Source organism: Egretta garzetta, unplaced genomic scaffold (genome assembly GCF_000687185.1).
Source record: "Egretta garzetta isolate BGI_Z169 unplaced genomic scaffold, ASM68718v1 scaffold509, whole genome shotgun sequence".
Lineage (NCBI taxonomy): Eukaryota > Metazoa > Chordata > Aves > Pelecaniformes > Ardeidae > Egretta > Egretta garzetta.
In genome coordinates this window covers 761,893-766,962 of record NW_009260814.1, presented here as the reverse complement: position 1 = coordinate 766,962, position 5,070 = coordinate 761,893, and the positions used below count along the sequence as shown (strand labels likewise).

The following is a 5,070-nucleotide window of genomic DNA, read 5'->3' as shown; positions in this document are numbered from 1 at the left end:
CCCGGGGGTCCGCGGTCGCCGTAGTCATGGCGCTCGTGAGGGTCGCTGTGTGGGCGTTTTCTCCCATCGCTCGGCCCCCGTTTTCTGGCGGGCGGGTTATTGTTGATACTCTGAAGGGCAGAAACTAGGAGGGTTTGGTGACGTCTAGCCCTGGCCCTGCGGGCTCGTCATGGGCTATTTATTTAAGGAAGCGTTGCCTCGTGAGCAGTCACCTCTTTGCAGCAAGCCGGCGCTCTGCCCTTGGTGAGGTAACGTCAGCAATGCCTGCTAGCAGTAGGCCCATCCCTTCCACCTCACAAGAACTCTTGGTAATCAAGGAGGCAAGTTCAAAAGACTGGCTAAGAGGTCATCATCTCAAAAGACCTCAAGGACACAGGAGGCAGCTCCCCCTAAAGTTACTTAACTGTTTACAAAGTAATCGCCAATCTGTCCGTGAGAGAAGGGGCTTTGAATTGGCCACTGCAGAGAAACTGCTGTATGAAACAAACTCATTGAAGGAGGCTTGGCAAATACCAAAGTGAAAGCTGACTTCGCTGCCTTCACAACAGCAGCGTAAGTGTTCTTAAAATTGTGTAATACAGTCATTTATGCAGAAGTACTTAAAGTAACTTGATACTAGCACTCATTGGGTTCCTTTCTGCTTCATCTTCATGAAGTCACCTTCTTAAACCACAGTAATGTGTAGAAAGAGGGCATAAGGAAAACATAATATGTAACTACTTTGAAGCTTGACACACACCCCTCTCGCCCCCCCCAGAGGAACAGATATTAAATGGTTACTTGATCACTCTGCGGAGTAACATTTTTCTTCTCAGCATTAAAGAATTTTGTTTCTGTTACTCTTCAGAAGTGAAATACAAATATGCCTCTCAATCTGTCCTGTTCTTCAATTTCTTAGAGAATAGTGATTTTGTGATACGAGCCTAATTTGTTGTTTCTTATGGGATATTTCTTCTGTGTCACAACAGAATGTTTTGGAAATATTTGATACATAAATACAATTTCTTTCCAAAAAAATGCATTTCCAATTCATCAGTGTAATGTTTTTCCATTTCCTATCTAGCAACCAATTCCTTATAAGTAATAGCTTAAAGCAATGCTGGTGAAACTTTTAATTAGATAATATGTGTGTTATAACTCTACAGAGCTGTCTTAGTGGCCCGGTTGAAATTTTGTTCTAGTTCTTTGGTTTTTTTGTTCAAGCATTTTTCTAGTGTAATTTTATCTGTCTCTAGGTTTGGGATTGCTTTCTTCAGTTTCATAAAATGATAAAGGTGTTTTTGAATTATGACAACACCAACGACATCTTGCTTGTCTAATAGAACGAGTTAGTAAAGAGCAAAATAAGTGACACCTAATGTTATTAAGACTTTTGCTCCATGCTTCCTATAGCACCTTATCCCACATAATAAAATAACGTGCTATCTCTTAAACTGGTGGTGGTCTTGATTTCTGTAATTCCATCCATAGAACAGACTTTGGGCAAAACCCCAGCTGCTGTAAATACAGCTAGTGCCTCTTCCTTTTTATCCAAGTGTTGCTGTGATAGCTTGTCTGAATTGCAGGTCTGATACATGGTCTTAACTCTAATTTGTTAGTTGGAGAAAATTAAAAGGAATATTAATGTACAGAAAAAATTAAATTTTAAATTCTTGTTGATATGTTGTACCTTACCACTTCAGCTCTAATAGTTTGCCTTGTTTTGCAGTTAAATGTGAACTTTTTCACAACTGTGATAATGAAGATGTTTATCTTCTGGTGTGAATCTCACAAGGGGCATTATTACTTACAAAACCTGTGTGTAAATGATAGTTTCTGTTTCAGAGTAACTTTGAAAGTATTTCCTTGTCTTTAAATTTAGGTATGACAGTGTTAGCTTAACTCAAGCTTTGCCTCTCTGTAACTTAAATTTGGGCCTCATTCTGAAAGTCTACTGGCTTGAGTTCGGTGGTGGTGTTGTAAGTTTGTTGGTTGACTCATTTGACAGGCTGATTTTGAGCTTTCTTGTTGGTGATGTGGGAGCAAATAATGGGGATGCAGCAGCTAAGCTTACAACAACTGCCTAGTTGCTAATTCTTTCTGCGTAGCTCAAACATTCTTTTAGAAGGTGGCTGTTCCTTCCTTTCCTTCTGAAGCTGCGTCATCTGGAGTGGAGTAGCTCAAGGCTTCTAGCCCAAGGTAGCAGGAGCAGTGAAGACATGATTACAGGCCTGTCTGCTTGGGAAGGCTGGGCTTTAATTTTCAGATGGTTTGTGATATCAAAGCAACAGGACATTGCTAATATGTACTATGCTGTAGTGATTCATGCTTAGTTCAGTAATTAACATGAAACTTAATGGCAAGCTATGAGTTAACAAGTAAACTGTTGTGGATTATACTGCTGTGTAAGTGAGCCTTGCAGGAACTGGAAACAAATCTGAAACTGAACATGAATTGAAGACTACTGTACCTACAGTTCAGTGTTACTTAAATATTTCTGCCTGGAAAAAATAGGCAGAGATCATATGTCACTTAGAAAAAACAACTGGAGGAAAATGAGATCTTAAAACAAATAGTTGTTGAACCTTAAATGCTGCCAGGCCAAGATCTTGGCAAACCATAAAGTGGAGTGAACTTGAAAGGAAACTGCTTTCACAGAGTTCGGGCAGTGGTTATCAAAGAGCTGACATATCTGTCTTCCGAGTGATTTTAGTCACCACAGCAGATTATTTTTTAATATTAGATACGAAGTCACAGGTTTTGTGCAACCCTTTTAGTGCAACTTTTTAGCCACTAAAAACATTGTTCAGAAACTTTTTTTCAAAAGGATTCACTCACAGATATAATTATGTCTGCTCAATGCTAGAGAGAATGTTGACAGCTCTTAAATTTGAACTGCGCTATTAATTTCTGCGTGTTAATGCTGAATCTCAAACTACTGGAATGCAGATGATGCTGAGAATTGTCCTCCCCATTCTGTCAATGTTATTGGAGGCTGTGGGCTGTGTCACCCCTCCTCTAAGATGGATTTCAGCATATGTAGGGTGAAGACATGTTGACCCGAAAACTGAGAGACCATGCTATTGTCTTTCTATTGGCCAGGGTGATGGTGGGCCTTGTTGCTTCCACAGCTGGGAGTTCTGCACTATTTGAGTACCCCTATAGAACCCATAATCTGTTCTTTTATATTTCTAAATCAACAACACCATGGGAATTCTGTGAACTAAAAAAAGAAGGTAGTCTAAATTTATATTCCCATAGGCCATAATTAAGAATGAAATGAATCTTTCTGCTAAACTGGTTTTTCTCCCCATTTGACATCTACTAGTTTAGAGTGAGGTGTGCCTCACTAATTGGTTGTATCAATGATGAGGAAGGAAGCAAAACTCAAGCTAAAAAGCTTTGCTGAGTTTGTTTTCTTGGGCTCTGCACTGATGACTGCTGGAGTCTGTAGTGAAGACTGAAGGAAGCAGCTGTGGGGATTTGGGTGGTGAGGAGAAGGCAATAGAGCTCAGCTGAAAATGGTATCCTGTAAGGACCTTTCAGAGGACAGGAACGTCAGTGTGTGAAACTATTTGCATGGGTACGTGACTGGTAGGAGCTGTGGCATCAGATCTGTTGCCTGACTAATATTCTCTGAAATGGTTTTCCTTCTGGCCATTTTCTTGCTCTGATCGCTGTGCCATGTGCAGCACAGTGCTACAGAGAGCTTTTCTTTGCTCTACATGCATGATTTACAGGTGCTGAAGTAGAAGATTGGAGCAGTGAGCCGCTTGCTCATTACACGAGGCTCAGTCAGACTGATACATGCGCTGTGGGGTTTGGAAAATGGCAGACCTTAATATGTCAAAATGATTCAGCCTGGGTGTTGGATCTCCTGCCAGATCCAGTAGTGGTCTCATTTATCATCAGTAGTTGGGGAGGAGATGTCTTATTTCGTTCTAGTTCTGCCTTGTTTCCAATTCATGCCTTCTGTTGTCATCTTTCCCATTTGACTACTGTAGGCAATCGGCACAAGAAAGGCATGGTAGGCATACACTGTGTGGGTGTTATTCCAGCCACCAGTGCCTGAGGTGCTGATGATTATCATCCCAGTAGAGGTTTACAATATGAGAAGTGCAGAGAGGGTCATGTGTCATGAAAGGTGTCTAGATTACAGGAACAGAAATGTAAGTTACGACAGCAGTAGCAAAGGATGAAATTGTGTCCCCTGCTACCCAGTGAATGATCACAGTCTGTTATGAAATTAAAAAGAAGGGAATCGGTGACTTGCAGTGGTAAATGATGTGGGTGTAATGCAATGAAAGGAAGTTTGGGGGTTTTTTTAGAATAAAGAGAAATTTGTCAGGTTTTAAAAATAGTTCATTTAAGGAGTGAAGCTAATTTAGAAATTCAGTATATAAGTGGAGAACGCAGGTGAATGGATTAGTAAGTAACTAGGGTGAATCGTAGAAAATAATTGTAGCAGACTACACAGTTGCAGTAATGTATTTTAATAGTGTAATGAGATAATAAAATTATGTATTGATTTCTAGCCTCCTCAATGTCAGTAATTTGCTTGAATTGGCTATCATTTAATGCTATTTAAGACAGTATTGCCTCATTTACTTTTTGAAAGCAGCTTTTCAGCTTTCCAAGAAAAGTATAAATAATCCACATGTAGACCAAACAAGCTTTTTCTAAATCTTGCTCTTTTTCACTCCAGTGTTCTTTCCCAGTGTAAGTAGTTGTTCTCTTTCTATAACATTACTTGCTGTTGTGGATCAGTATTAGTATTCATCAACATTTATTTATATTACCTTGTGGATTGTTTGGAAAATTTACCATAATGAAATGAAATCTGAAGCTGGATCTCTGTCTCTGTTTCAAACTATATTTTAATGATGAAACATTAAGCAGTGAAAATAGTGCTGAAAGTTGTTTAAATCAATAGCTGGATATCCTCAGAGGCAGGGTTACATTGTTGGGTTTTTTTCTTAAGATTTGTGGACAGATATTTATGGATGTACCATTTATAGTCTACATACAGTGAGTCCAACATGTCCTGAATGCTTTGGGTGTATAGTATGCATGCAGATCAGTTCTCCAGTA

At 39.6% G+C, this 5,070-nt stretch overlaps 2 protein-coding genes across 2 annotated transcripts in view; one reads left to right on the top strand and one right to left on the bottom strand.

Moving 5' to 3' along the window:
- Positions 1-5,070, bottom strand: part of CSTF3 (cleavage stimulation factor subunit 3) — a 107,062-nt gene that overhangs the window by 54,258 nt on the left and 47,734 nt on the right. The window lies entirely within an intron of this gene.
- Positions 23-5,070, top strand: part of HIPK3 (homeodomain interacting protein kinase 3) — a 117,668-nt gene continuing 112,620 nt past the window's right edge. The window contains exon 1 of the mRNA XM_035902323.1: positions 23-552. The gene's annotated coding sequence lies outside the window, so the exon portion shown is untranslated. The remainder of the gene's footprint in view (positions 553-5,070) is intronic.